This window comes from Pseudophryne corroboree, chromosome 4 (assembly GCF_028390025.1).
Source record: "Pseudophryne corroboree isolate aPseCor3 chromosome 4, aPseCor3.hap2, whole genome shotgun sequence".
NCBI classification, from domain to species: Eukaryota; Metazoa; Chordata; class Amphibia; order Anura; family Myobatrachidae; genus Pseudophryne; species Pseudophryne corroboree.
The window spans coordinates 657,257,271-657,273,292 of NC_086447.1; the positions used below are offsets into that span (position 1 = coordinate 657,257,271).

The following is a 16,022-nucleotide window of genomic DNA, read 5'->3' on the forward strand; positions in this document are numbered from 1 at the left end:
CCATTGGACAGCCTATTATTTTGGAACAGTTTAAGCTCCACGCAAATACAACACGTCTTTCTATTCAACAAAAGGAGATTTATGGTAGACTTACCATTGCTAACTCTGTTTCTGCAAGGTGCACTGGGTTGCGCAGGGAAAACACCGGGGTGTACAGTGGATCTGGATCAAGAGGCACCAACAGGCTAAAGCTTTAGCTGTCCCAGGATGCATTGGGGCCTACTCTATAACCTCACCTCCAGGCACTGAGAGCTCAGTTTCGTTAACCAGTCCAATGCAGGAGAAGGCAAGACAGAAGGCAGATGTTCGTCACATAGAACCACATTCTCACGACAGGAGAAGGTAGCACCGGCTAACGCCATACAACGCAAAGAGGCTAGGTGTGTCAGGGTGGGCGCCCTGTGGAACCCAATGTACCTCGCAGAAAGTTAACAATGGTAAGTCTACCATAACGCTCCTTTTCTGCGGTAGGTTACATTGGTTTCCACAGGGAAAACATCAGGAATGTCCTAAAGCAGTTCCTCAAGCGAGGGGAAGTGCCTTAGCGGGTGTGAGAATCCAGCGTCCAAAGGAAGCATCCTGGGAGGCAAAAGGCATCAAATGCATAGAACCTAAGAAACGTGTTCACTAAGAACCACGTAGCCACCTTGCAAAATTAAGCAGACGCGCCACGGCAGGACGCCCAGGAAGGTCCAATCAGACAGAGTAGAATGGGCTTTAATAGCAGCAGGAGCTGCGAGTGCAGCCTGCGCATTAGCTTGTGCAATCACCGTTCTAATCCATCTGGCCACGGTCTGCTTATTCGCAGGCCAGCCATGTTAGTGGAAGCAAAAAAGGACAAAAAGGGTATTTGACCTCCTGATAGGGGTAGTCCTCTCCACATATATACGGAGACCCCTTACCACATCCAAAGAATGCTCTATGAAAGACAAGTCTGAAGAGATAAAGGCTGGAACCACGATCTCTTGCTTAAGGTGAAAAGATGACACCACCTTAGGCAAATAATCTGATCAAATTCATAGAACCACCCAGTCACGGTGAAATATCAGAAAGGGTGGACGACAGGACAAGGTGCCTAAGTCCGACTCCCGTCTTGCAGAGGCAATAGCCAGCAAGAACAGGACCTTGTACGAGGAGGTCTGGTCGCTGAGGAAGGAGAAGGAGATGCCCTGTCAACAGACCCTGCAGTTCTGAGAACCAATGCAATCTGGTCCACGCTGGAGCGACTAGAAGTAGCATTCCTCCTTCTTGTTTGAACTTCCGAAGGACCAAGGGCAGAAGTGACACTGGAGGTAAAACGTAAGGCAGCCGAAAGTTCCATGGAAACGCCAGTGCATTCACGAGCGCTGCTTAAGGATCCCTAGTCCGAGATCCGAAGACCGGAACCTTGTGATTGTGACGAGACGCCAAGAGGTCTACGTCCGGTAGGACCCACCTGTCCACTAGGAGTTGAAAGACTTCTTGATGAAGACTACACTTTCCGGCGTGTACATCCTGGCGAATGAGGAAGTCCGCTACCCAGTTTAGGACACCTGGAATGAACACTGCCAATATGGCTGGCAGATGGTGTTTCACCCAACAAAGGATCTTTGACACTTCCATCATTGCCATGCGGCTTAGAGTGCCACCTTGATGGTTTATGTATGCCACCGTGGTGGCGTTGTCTGACCATACTTGAACAGGCCTGTTCAGTACAAGAGGCAGGGCAAGAGATATTCATTATAGTAGACTTACAGTTGATAATGCTATTTCTCCTAAGTCCACAGGATCCAGAGGATAATATTTGGATATGAGGTAGCGACAGCGGATTGACACCAAACGATCAAAGCTTTCAGCCTCCCAGCATGCAACCGTACCCGTCCCTATATCCTCTCCTCCTGGCTCAGGAAAATCAGTTGTTTTTCCAAAGCTCAAGGCAGGAGCATCATAGAGAGCCCTAATCAGACGAAAAGAACATACATGCACATCCTTCTGTACAAGAATGAAGAGGTTAGTGAGTGAAAGGATCATCAAATCAGGTACGTCGGGGTGGGATCCCTGTGAAATTAAAAGAAATAGCGTTATCAACGGTGTGTCAACCATAACTATAATTTCTCCGGCAGGGTCCACAGGTTATCCGCAGGATAACATTCTGATGTCCCAAAGCAATTTAGCATAACGTGTATAAGGGGCTCTACCAGGTGTAGTTTGTGTAAGGGGCTCTACCTGGCGTAACATGTATAAACGGCTCTGCCTTGCATAAGGTGTATAAAGGGTACTACTGTGTGGTGTAATGTGAATTGGTACTATTCTGTGGCCATGCGCATTGTGGGCGCACATGTCCCTATTTTAAATATGGGGGGGCACAAATTCTCTTTCTGGCACAGGGCACCAAAATATCTAGTTACGACTGCCAAAATATATTTTAGTTTATCAAAAATATTAAGCTTCACCCACCCCTGGTGTGACGTGTGGGCGTGCCATAGATGCACGCTGAAATAAGGAAGAGTGGCCTCACGGGAAATACCATGCACATGAGCCACGCCCCACATTTCCGCGTCACTGTGGGGGCATGCCTAGTGCTCCGGGAGCTGATGAATATACCCCCAGTCCTTTCCCATGAATAGATGCCATGCCGTGCGCTTGGGGCCTCCCAACTCCCTCCCCAACCACAGAACACTGTGGCCTGCAGGTGGGACAGTACCCAAAAAACAGGACTGTTTTGCCAAAATACCGAACAGCTGGGACATATGCAGTAAAATTTGTAAGCTTTCACCACCAAAGGCTTCTCCATATGACCTGCAGAAGTATTTTGGCGGTTCTTGTATCGCCACAATACCTATTCAGTTGGGTATTAGCAGTGGCAAATGCAGGATTTCACCGGCAGGGTTCACAGGTTATCCACAGGAAAACATTGGGATGTCCCAAACCATCTTAGTGGTTGGACAGGAGAATCCTTCGCCTGAATTCAGCATCCTAAGTGGCAAAGGCATAATGTCTAATGAATGTGTTAATGGAAGACCTTGTGACTGCCTAACATATCTGTTCTGCTGAAGCACCACATTGTGCTGCCCATGATGGACCTACCTTATGAGCAGAATGAGCAGAGACATTAGCCGGAACAGGGAGATCAGCTTGAGAATATGCTTCTTAAATAGTCATCTGAAGCCACCTCGCCAGTGTCTGCTTATCAGCAGGCCATCCTCTCTAGTGAAATCTGTAGAGAACGAAGAGTGTTTCCTGATGGCACTGGTACGATCCTTAAGACACGGACTACGTCGAACGATGCATCTCCCGCAGAAAGGTCCGGGCCCCTGGAAGGCTGGGACTACAATTTCTTCGTTAAAGTGGAATTTAGACACTACCTTAAGAAGATACCCAGGTTTGGTTCTGAGAACCTCTGTATCTGGATAAAAAAAAAAAAAAAACAGAAAAGGAGGGCGACATAATGCCCCTAAATCTGAAACTCTTCCAGCTGAAGCAATGGCCAGTAGAAAGGGAACTTTAGCTGTCAACCATTTAAGATCCACTTATTTTACTGGTTCAAATGGGGCAACTTGAAGGGCCTTTAGGACTAAACTTAAGCCCCAAGGCACTGCAGGAGGAACATAAGGAGGTTCAATATGCAGCATTCCCTGGAAAAAAGTGCACACAACCTGTAGGTTAGCAATTTTCTTTTGGAACCATACAATCAATGCGGACACCTGCACTCTCAAGGAAGCCACCCATAAACCTTTGTCCATTCCTGCCTGAAGGAATGCCAAGACTCTGGAAACTCTGAAAGACCTGGGGTCAAATTTCCAGTCACTGCACCACTGAATATAGGCTTGCCATATTCGGTGATAAATGCGAGCTGAGGAAGGTTTCCTTGCTCTGACCATAGTTTGAATTACCTGTTGTGAGAATCCTCTTGCCTTCAGGATGGAAGTCTCAAGAGACACGCCGTCACAGACAGTCGATCCAGGTGCAAGGACCCAGAGACAGTAGATCTGGACATTGAGGGAGTAGGAATGGGAGCATCCATCGACATCCGCTGCAGATCTGTGTACCAATGTCTTCTGGACCAAGCCAGAGCTATTCGTATCAAGGCACCCCTTTCGTGTTTTGCAACCGTATGCAGGAACTTAGTTGTTCTGACAGGACGCCATGAGATCCATCTCCGGTATCCCCCACTTGTCTAACAGAGTTTGGAAGACCTTGTGGTGTAAGGACTCCCGGAATGAACACTGCAGAAAAAAAGGCTGGATGATGAAGTTCTGCCCACTTTAACGTGCGACTTACCTCCTTCATTGTTTTTTGGCTGCGAGTTCCTGCCTGATGGTTGAGGTACGCTACTGCCATTGCATTGTCTGAGCGGATTTGAACTGGTTTCCCCTGAAGGATGTCCTTTGCCTGAATAAGTGCCATGTATATGGCCTGAAGTTCCAATATATTTATTGACCGACAACTTTCTTCCTCTGTCCACTGCCCCTGGAAGCAACTCCTTCCTGACCACTCCCCAGCCCTGAAGGCTGGCATCCGTTGTCAGAATTTCCCAATCTGATATCCAAAAGGATATCAGATGGGATGTCCAGATGGGATGTCTGTAGCCACCAGGCTAATAACCTCCTTACTTCAAGAGGTAGGACCATAGTCTGCGTTTTTATTGTCTGATGAAAACCATTCCATTTGGAAAAGATCAGACGTTGCAGAGGCCTCGAGTGGAACTGCACATACTCCACCATGTTGAATGTCGACACCATCAGCCCCATCACACGCATTGCTGTGTGAATGGACACCCTTTGACTGTGAAGCAGCTCCTGGATCCTTGACTGAACTTTGGATATTTTGTTCAGAAGTAAAATTACTCTCTGAAGACCCGAATCCAACACAGCCCACAAGTGAGTCATTCGTTGTGACGGAACGATGGACGACTGCCCAATTTATGAGCCAACCGCGTCTCCGCAAACAAGCTATTGTCTGTTGCAGATGACACAGAAGCAATTCCTGAGATTCTGGACTAGACAAAACTTTGTCGACGTTGCGCAGGAGGAACTGGGATTATCACTCCTGACTGAAGCAACTTCTGCACAGTAGTGGCCTTCGTTTCCACTGAAGACGGGCTGGTACAAAAAAAAACCTTTGAGGAGGGTGTTTCTTGAAAGCAAACGCATAACCGTGAGATACCGCTTCTTGCACCCAGGCATCTGTGGTAGACTGCTGTCAGATCTTTGCAAAATGAAGAAGTCGGCCTCCCACCCTGGGATCCCCCAGGTGGAGGCCCGCACCATCAAGCTGACAGCTTATCTTCTGATTTGGAAGCCGGTCCTCTGGTAGCCCAATGCTGTTTAGTCTTACCAGACTTGTCAGACTCCCTATAACCCTTTCCTTTTGCTTTTTCTTGAGTCCAAAATGCAGGAAATTTAGGCTTGGATTTGTATGTGGAAGGAAACTTTACTTTCTTGGAATCAGCTTCTGACTCCAAAATACTGTTTAATTCTTTACCAAAAAGAATATCTCCAGTAAAAGGCAAAGACTCCAGAACCTTCTTGGATTCCGAGTCAGCTTTCCATGTATGTAACCAGACCGCTCTGTGAGCTGCGACTGTTGAGGCTGATGCCTGAGAGGCAATTGTACCCATATCGAAGGCTGCTTCTTCCATAAAAATAGCCACCTTCTTGATATGTGCAATATGGGATTTTTGCTCTCTAGATGCCATTGAAAGATCATCCTCCAATGCATCAGCCCAGGCTGCCACTGTTTCTGCCATCCAGGCTGAAGCCATGGCTGGTCTTATGATTGCCCCAGACAAAGAGAAAATGGTTTCTAGAAAACCATGTACAGTATTTTTCCTATCCGTGACATCATTTAATGATGTTGAAGGCAGAGGTAACGTAGATTTTCGCACCAGTCGAATGACATGCATATCTACTTTGGGAGCCACTTCCATTTTTAAACAGTCCCCAGCCAGAAGAGGATAATGGGAATTACATTTCTTTGGAATTCTAAACTTCTTACTGGGCATAACCCAGGCCTCTTGCATAATTTCCGTCAGCTGTTCTGACCCAGCAAACTCAGTCCTAACTGTTTTGGGATGTTTAAACACAGGTGCCTTAGATTTTAAAGGCTCTGCTGCCTCCTCTAAGGATAGAATGGCTTTCATAGCACTAATTAAGCTCAGGTATGTCCTCTGAGCTGAGGCCTTCCTCCTCGTCTCTGTATGCAGACCCGGAGTGTGATGAGTCCTCATCCTCCAACGAGTCCTCATCTGAAACATATGTAGACTGAAGATCTTATTTCATGTCTGATTTACTTACCACCGGCCTTTCAGCCTGTTTTTGTTGAGAGGCTGCAGATTCCTGTGCTGGATGTGTTAAACCCCAGGTGGAATGTTGCATGTAAGGGTTAATAAGGTAACCTATGCCTGGTATAGGAGGTGGCATTATCCGCTCAGCTATACTGGATATTGTCTGTGCAAAAGTAGCCCATGGTGGTTCAACTTGAACCTGTGCCTGCCTTAGATTATTTAAGAGGCTTTGGTGAAAGCTAAAACAATTTGTACATAATCCATTTTGAACCAGATCTTGAGATGTTAACCCAGCTTTGCAAGACAAACATGAAATGAGTGTTGGTGCTGCTGTGGAGAGAGTGTATCCTCCTCACTCTTGCCTCTCTTAGACATGATAAATAAGTCACACACCTGTATAGTGTTAACTACACAATTTGTGACTGCAATCACTTTAAAATTTGTTAAAGTGACATACCATCCAATCCCTCCCTGCTTCACACCAGCATTGAGGATCGGAAAACACAGAAACTGACAGAAAATAGTAAAGTCAGCAATCACACTAGCACTCAGTCACATGTTATACATTAGTATAATAAGCAATGAGCACAATCAACTACAGATACATTTCAAGTATCTAGGGGAAACATTACTGCATTACCTTATATAGGCGTTTAAACGTATTCAGTCACACAGCGAAATAAACAGCAGTTATAGTTTACAGACTCATATGCATCAGGCACTTATCCAACTATTCGTACTCAAAGGTAGATAGAGACTTAGTGCTACAGATGGGTCTACGCTCATCTTGACTTCTTTGCTGTGCCGAGGGATACCATGGTTTATTAACATAAGCACGTCATCTATTGTTCTCAGCTGCAATACAATACAGAGAAAAATACATCATTACATAAGTTATTACAGCAGGGGATTAAGTCCGACTGCCCTGGCTCAGTTAACCCTTTTAAAGGCAAAGATAAAGGTGGACCCATCTGTATATCACCAGTCTCAGGAGAGTGGGATACATGGAGACTTCCCTCCGCTTCCAAGATCGATCAATACATTAGTGAACGCTGAGTGTATCCAGACGCTATTAGTGTACAAAAATCCCCCCGTGAACCTACAGTGAACACTGACGCACCAGTCACACAGCCGCCTATGCTGCGATTGTGTTCTTTTAGATACACAGCGTCTCAGACGGAAGCGGCAACTCAGTTCATGGCGGGAAATTTTAAGGAAACTGGTCATGAACAGGGCGGGCGACCAAGGGAGTGTCTTACTCCCCACTGCTGACATCAACCCTAGGGATCGCAGCCTGATATTACCCCTGGAGCCTATGATCCCTGAGGCCTAGCGCTGGTGCACCCGAGGTGGCAGCCGTGTCAGTGACTGTTCTGTAGTCTACATCCCAAAACAGTGTGGTGGCTGAGTCTCCAGTTTCCCCTACTAAGCGGAACTGATGCTTTACCTTCTCTCCCCATGCTCCGGCCACAGCCTGGTAACGTCTGCTGGACTTGCTAGTACATCATACACAGACACCCACCGAAACAGCACTGTACACGTGAGAAAGCGTTGTCGCAACCCGGCAGGGAGTTGTTGGAGTGACTCTTTCCAAGGTACGTACAGATAGATCCACAATTATCTTGGCTTCTTTGCTGCGCCTAGGCACACCATCATTTATTTACATAAACCCTTCATCTATTGTTCTCAGCTGCAACCTCTATCCTAAAATCAAGAGGTTTTTCACAACAGGTGATTCAAACAATGCTTAGAGCAAGGAAACCTTCTGCTCGTGTTTATCACCGAATATGGCGAACCTATATTCAGTGGTGCAGTGAAAGAAATATGGATCCAAAATCTTTCAGAGTATCCAGAATCTTCGATTTCCTTCAGGCAGGAATGGATAAGGGTTTGAAGGTGGCTTCCTTGAGAGTTCAAGTTTCAGCATTGACTATGGTTTCAAAAGAAAATTGCTACAGGTTGAGTATCCCATATCCAAATATTCCGAAATACGGAATATTCCGAAATACGGACTTTTTTGTGTGAGAGCGAGATAGTGAAACCTTTGTTTTTTGATGGCTCAATGTACACAAACTTTGTTTAATACACAAAGTTATTTAAAATATTGTATTAAGTGACCTTCAGGCTGTGTGTATAAGGTGTATATGAAACATAAATGAATTGTGTGAGTGTAGACTCACTTTGTTTTATGCACAATGTTATAAAAAATATTGGCTACAATTACCTTCAGGCTGTGTGTATAAGGTGTATATGAAACAAATGCATTCTGTGCTTAGATTTAGGTCCCATCACCATGATATCTCATTATGGTATGCAATTATTCCAAAATACGGAAAAATCCCATATCCAAAATACCTCTGGTCCCAAGCATTTTGGATATGGGATACTCAACCTGTACTTTACAAGACGTGCGTACTTTTTTCCAGGAAATGCTGCACATTCAACCACCTTTTGTTCCTCCAGTGCCATGGGATCTAAGTCTGGTTCTCAAAGCCCTTCAAGGTACTCCGTTTGAACCACTAAAAAAAAAGTGGATCTTAAATGGTCAACAGCTAAAGAACTCTTCCTGCTGACTATGGCATCAGCTAGAAGAGTGTCAGATTTAGGAGCACTATCGTGTAAGTCTCCTTTTCTGAGTTTTTATCCAGATAAAGCAGTTCTCAGAACTAAGTCTGGTTATCTACCAAAGGTGGTACAGGTTGAGTATCCCTTATCCAAAATGCTTGGGACCAGAGGTATTTTGGATAACGGATTTTTCCGTATTTTGGAATAATTGCAAACCATAATGAGATATCATGGTGATGGGACCTAAATCTAAGCACAGAATGCATTTATGTTACATATACACCTTATACACACAGCCTGAAGGTAATTTTAGCTAATATTTTTTATAACTTTGTGCATTAAACAAAGTGTGTCTACATTCACAGAATTAATTTATGTTTCATATACACACAGCCTAAAGGTCATTTAATACAATATTTTTAATAACTTTGTGTATTAAACAAAGTTTGTGTACATTGAGCCATCAAAAAACAAAGGTTTCACTATCTCACTCTCACTCAAAAAAGTCCGTATTTCGGAATATTCCGTATTTTGGAATATTTGGATATGGGATACTCAACCTGTATCAAAGTTTCACCTTAATGAAGAAATTGTGGTCCCGGCTTTTCAGGTATCGGGACTTTCTGCGGGAGTAGCGTCGCTGGACGTAGTCTGTTCGTTAAGAATATACATAGATCATACCAGTGCCATCAGAAAGACAGATTCTCTCTTCATTCTCTACAGATTTCATAAGAGGGGATGGCCTGCTACTAAACAGACGCTAGCAAGATGGCTTTGAATGACTATTTCAGAAGCATACTCTTGAGCTGATCTCCCTGTTCCGTCTAATGTCTCTGCTCACTCGACACGTAAGGTAGGTCTTTCATGGGCAGCACAACATGGTGCTTCAGCAGAACAGATATGTAAGGCAGCCACATGGTCTTCCATTAACACATTCATTAGACATTATGCCTTGGATACTTTTGCCTCTCATGACGCTGAATCCGGGCGAAAGATTTTCCTGTCCAATCACTGGGCGTCACCACCACTAAAAAGTTGCTTTGGGAAATCCCAATGTTATCCTGTGGATAACCTGTGGACCCAGCCGGAGAAATATACGTTATGGGAAGAACTTACCGTTGATAACGGTATTTCTCCTATGTCCACAGGGATCCCACCCTGACGCACCTGATTTGAGAATCTTATACTCACTAACCTCTTCCCTCTTGCGTGGAAGGGTGTGCATGTGTGCTTCTCTCCTGAATAGGGTTCTACATAATGCTCCTGCCTAAATGCTTTGGCAACAACTGATTTGACTGAGTCGGTGGGCGGGATTATATGGACGAGCCCGGTGCATCCTGGGAGGCCACAAAGCTCGTGATCGATTTGGTGCCAATCCGCTGACGCTCCAGCATATCCCAATGTTATCCTGTGGACCCAGCCGAAGAAACTGAGCATACTTTACCATGTCGAAGGTCGACACCACCTGCCAAGTACTTGCATCGCCGAGTGTATAGACACACTGGGGAGACAAATGAAGTGTCTTATCCTGTTCTGAAGCATCAGGACCTTGTCTGGAGACAGGAACAATCTTTGACTGCGTGTCCAGGAGTGCCCCCAGGTGCACCATGCTCTGAGCTGGGACCAGCGAGGATTTCTTGCAATTGATTAGCCACCCATGGACTTGCAGAAAGATGACAGTCAGTTGCAGATGACGGAGGAGGACTTCGTGGGAATTTGCCAGAATCAGCAGGATTCTAATTCCCTGGCGACGGAGATGCGCCGTCATCAAGGCCATGACCTTGGTGAAGATCAGAGGAGCCGTACCCAGTACAAATGGCAGAGACTGGAATTGGTAGTGAGAGTTGCCAATAGCAAACCGCAGGAACTGCTGATGCGACATGACAATAGAAATATAAGTTATGGTAAGAACTTACCGTTGATAACGGTATTTCTCCTAAGTCCACAGGATAAAAATGGGATATGATGGAGCGACAGCAGATTGGCACCAAACGATCACAAGCTTTCAGTCCTCCCAGGATGCAATGGGCTCGTCAATATATCCCCGCCCACTGGCTCAGGCAAGTCAGTTAGATTCCAAAGCATTTAGGCCAGAGCATCATGTAGAGCCCTAATCAAGCGATAAGAACACACACATGCACACCCTTCCATACAAGGAGGAAGAGGTTAGCGAGTGTGGAACCTGTGGACTTAGGAGAAATACAGTTACCAACGGTAAGTTCTTATCATAATGTATATTTCTCCAGCTGGGTCCACAGGTTATCCACAGGATAACAATGGGATTTCCCAAAGCAATTTAGTGGTGGGGACGCTCCTGATTAGACAGGAGAACCTTTCGCCCGAATTCAGCGTCATGAGAGGCAAAAGTACCCAAGGCATAATGTCTAATGAATGTGTTAATGGAAGACCATGTGGCTGCCTTACATATCTGTTCTGTTGAAGCACCATTTTGTGCTGCCCATGAAGGACCTACCTTACGTGTAGAGTGAGCAGAGACATTAGCCGGAACAGGGAGATCAGCTTAAGAATATGCTTCTGAAATAGTCATTCAAAGCCATCTTTCCAGCGTCTGGTTAGTAGCAGGCCATCCTCTTGTGAAATCTGTAGAAAATGGAGATAATCTGTCTTTCTGATGGCACTGGTACGAGCCACATAGATCCTTAATGCCCGGACTACGTCCAGCAACGCATCTCCCGCAGAAAGTCCCGATACCTAAAAAGCCGGGACTACAATTTCTTCATTAAGGTGGAATTTAGACACCACCTTCGGAAGAATCCAGATCTAGTTCTTAGAACTGCTTTATCTGGATAAAAAGTCAGAAAAGGAGAATGACAAGACAGCGCTCCTAACTCTGATACTCTTCTAGCTGATGCCATAGTCAGTAGAAAGAGAACTTTAGCGGTCAACCATTTAAGATCCACTTTATTAAGTGGTTCAAATGGAGCAAGTTGAAGGGCTTTCAGGACTAAATTTAAGTCCCAAGGCACTGTAGGAGGAACAAAGGGAGGTTGAATGCGCAGCATTCCCTGGAAGAAAGTACGCACATCCTGTAAATTGGCAATTTTCTTTTGGAACCATACAGTCAATGCTGATACTTGCACTCTCAAGGACGCCACCTTCAAACCTTTATCCATTCCTGCCTGAAGGAAATCTAAGACCCTAGAAATTTGGAAACATTTCGGGCTCATATTTCTTTCACTGCACCAATGAATATAGGCTTGCCATATTCGGTGATAAATGCGAGCTGAGGAGGGTTTCCTTGCTCTGAGCATTGTTTGAACTACCTGTTGTGAGAATTCTCTTGACTTCAGGATAGATGTTTCAAGAGCCACGCCGTCAACGATAGTCAATCCAGATGCCTGTGGTAACAAGGACCCTGCATTAGTAGATCTGGACATTGAGGAAGCAGAAGTGGAGCATAAATTGACATTCTCTGCAGATCTGTGTACCAATGACTTCTGGGCCAAGCCGGAGCTATTAGAATCACGGCACCCTTTGCTTCTATCTTCCTCACCACCCTGGGTAGCAGGATGATCGGAGGAAACAGATACGCTAGATGAAAATCCCATTTCACTGACAAGGCGTCCACAAAGATTGAGGGTACTTTGTTGTTCAGATGGGACGCCATGAGATCTATCTCTAGCAAACCCCACTTGTCTACTAGAGTCTGAAAGACTTCCGGATGTAGAGCCCATTCGCTTGCTTGAAAGGTGTGTCGACTGAGAAAGTCCGCTTCCCAGTTTAGGACTCCCGGATCGAATACTGCAAACAATGCTGGAAGATGGAGTTCTGCCCATTTTAGTATGCGACTAACCTCCTTTATTGCTGTTTGACTGCGCGTTCCTCCCTGATGGTTGAGGTAGGCTACCGCCGTTACATTGTCCGAGCAGATCTGGACTGGTCTTCCTTGAAGAGTGTACTTTGCCTGAATCAGTGCCATGTATATGGCCCGAAGTGCTAATAGATTTATTGGCAGGCAACTTTCTTCTGTGGTCCATTGTCCCTGCAACCATAATCTTCCGGACACTGCTCCCCAGCCCTGAAGACTGGCATCTGTTGTCAGGATCTCCCAATCTGATATCCAAAAGGGTCTCCCTTTGTTTATATGGGATGTTTGTAGCCACCAGGCTAAGGACTTTCTTACCTTGTGTGAAAGTACCATAGTCAGTTTCTTTATTGTCTCATGTATTCCATTCCATCTGGCCAGAATCAGACACTGCAGAGGTCTTGAGTGGAATTGTGCATACTCCACCATGATGAATGTTGACACCATCAAACCCATCAGTCACATCACTGCATGGATTGATATTGTTTGACTGTGTAACAACTCCTGGGTCCTTGACTGTACCTTGGCTATCTTGTCTAGAGGTAAAAATATTTTCTGCAGACTTGAATCCAGTACAGCCCCCGGGTCAGTCATCCATTGTGACGGAACTAGAGATGATTTTGCCCAATTTATGAGCCATCCGTGCCTCTGCAGACATGTTACTGTCTGTTGGAGATGGTCCAGGAGCATTTCCTGAGATTGTGCTAGAATTAACAAGTCGTCGCGGTATGGAAAAATTCTTATCGCCTGCTTGCGCAGATAAGCTGCCATAACCACCATGATTTTGGTAAACACTCTGGGTTCCATGGCTAACCCAAAAGGTAATGCCTGGAACTGCAAATGCTGCTGGAGGATAGCGAACCTGAGATAGCACTGATGGGACAGTGCTATAAGAACATGAAGGTAAGCATCCTGAATATCCAGGGATATCATATGATCCCCTGGTTCCATGGCCAAAACTATGGAGCGTAACATCTTCCATGTGAAACCGAGGTACCCAAATGTATTTGTTTAGCATTTTGAGATTGAGAATTGACCGGAATGACCCAATTGGTTTCTGAACCAAACACAGGTTGGAGTAAAACCCCTGTCCCCATTGTGCAGGGGGTACTGGAATGCTTACTCCTGACTGAAGCAATTTCTAAACTGCTTCTTGCAAAGCCCTGGCCTTCGTCTCTACCCAAGATGAGCTGGTGCAGAAGAACCTTCAAAGAGGATGCTTCTTGAAGGGAAAAAACATAACCCAGAGATACCACTTCTTGCACTCAGGCATCTGTTGTAGACTGCTGCCATATCTGTGCAAACTGAAGAAGTCTGCCCCCTATCATGGGGTCCCCCAGGAGGAGGCCCGCACCATCAAACTGATTGCTTATTCTCTGGTTTTGAGGATGGCGTTCTGGTAGCCCATTGTTTTCGCCTTACCAAATTTATTGTATTGGGGCTGCTTACGATCACTTTTCCGTTTGCTTTTCCTTGTGACCCAAAGGACCGAAGAGCGGGATCCCTACGTTTGGGGTTTTATGTGGAAGGAAATTTTACCTTTTTGGAGTCTGCTTCTGACTCAAGAATATCTGTCAATTCTTTACCAAACAGAATGTTTCCAGTAAAAGGCAAAGATTCCAGAACCTTCTTAGATTCTGAATCAGCTTTCCAAGTACGTAACCAAAGTGCTCTGCGAGCAGCTATTGTTGAAGCTGATGCCCTGGAGGCGATAGTGCCCATATCTAATGCTGCTTCTTCCAAGAATATTGCAGCCTGTTTTATGTGAGCTATATAGGATTCTTGCTCCCTTGAAGGTGCTGAAAGACAGTCTTCCAGTACCTCTTATCCAGGCGGCAACTGCTTTTGCCATCCAAGCTGAAGCCATGGCTGGCCTTATGACTGCCCTGGACAGAGAAAATATGGTTTTCAGAAAACCATCCACTCTATCCGTGACATCATTCAATGACGTTGATGGAAAAGGCAATATAGATTTTCGCACTAATCGAATGACATGCGTATCTACTTTGGGAGCCATTTCCCATTTTAAACAGTCCCCAGCTGGAAAAGGATGAATTGGAATCCCATTTATTGGCAATTCTATATTTTTTACTGGGTGTAGTCCAAGCCTCTTCCATGATTTCCGTAAACTGGTCTGACCCTGGAAACTCAGTCTTACCTGCTTTGGGCCGTTTAAATACAGGTGCCTTGGTTTTTAAACACAGGCTCTGCTGAATCCTCGGAAGATAGAATGGCCTTTAATTCTCTAATTAGCTCAGCTATATCCACTGAGCTGAGACCTTCTACTTGTCCTTCGTATGCCGAAGTAGAGTATATAGAGCTTTCATTGTCTGATGAATCATCCTGTGAAGTTGATGGTTTACTTACACTTAGTTTATCAGCTTGTCTCTTTGAAGAAGCTGGTGAGGGAAATGATATACCGTAAGTAGGGAGCTGCATGTATAGGTTATTAGTGTACCCCATTCCTGGTAGCGAAGATGTAGGAATTACCCGTTCAGCTATACTGGACAAGGTCAGTGCAAACATCGCCCAAGGTGGATCCACCTGTACCTGACCTGACCTGTAATCTGCTGAAACGCAAAACAATTTGCACATAAACCATCCTGTACCAGATCCTGAGAGGATGATACAGTTTTGCAAGACAAACATGATATGTGTTGGTGTTACTGTGAGTGTACCATCGTCACCTTTGCCGCTCTTAGACATGATAAATAATCAGCACTTTCACAGTGTACTACACAATTTGTGACTGTAATCACTTTAACCTTCTAAAGTGATATCAATCTGACCCTACCCATGCACCGGCATTGAGGATCAGAAGAAACAACTGACAAACATATAATAAAGTCAGCAATCACACTAGCAGTCAGTCACATGTTATATATTAGTCATATGAGCACATAATCAACTACAAACACATTTTTAAAGTATGTAGGAGTACATATTACTGAATTCTGTTTTATACAAATCCTAAAGTATTCAGACGCAATGCGAAGAAAAATAAGAATTTACTTACCGATAATTCTATTTCTCATAGTCCGTAGTGGATGCTGGGGACTCCGAAAGGACCATGGGGAATAGCGGCTCCGCAGGAGACTGGGCACAAAAGTAAAAGCTTTAGGACTACCTGGTGTGCACTGGCTCCTCCCCCCATGACCCCCCCCAAGCCTCAGTTAGGACACTGTGCCCGGACGAGCGTACACAATAAAGAAGGATTTTGAATCCCGGGTAAGACTCATACCAGCCACACCAATCACACCGTACAACTTGTGATCTGAACCCAGTTAACAGCATGATAACAGAGGAGCCTCTGAAAAGATGGCTCACAACAATAACCCGATTTTTGTAACAATAATTATGTACAAG

The 16,022-nt window shown here is 45.1% G+C and overlaps 1 protein-coding gene across 1 annotated transcript in view; it reads right to left on the reverse strand.

Moving 5' to 3' along the window:
- The window catches only part of SCCPDH (saccharopine dehydrogenase (putative)), a 236,931-nt gene that overhangs the window by 154,992 nt on the left and 65,917 nt on the right, over positions 1–16,022 (reverse strand). The gene's annotated exons all lie outside the window — the stretch shown is intronic.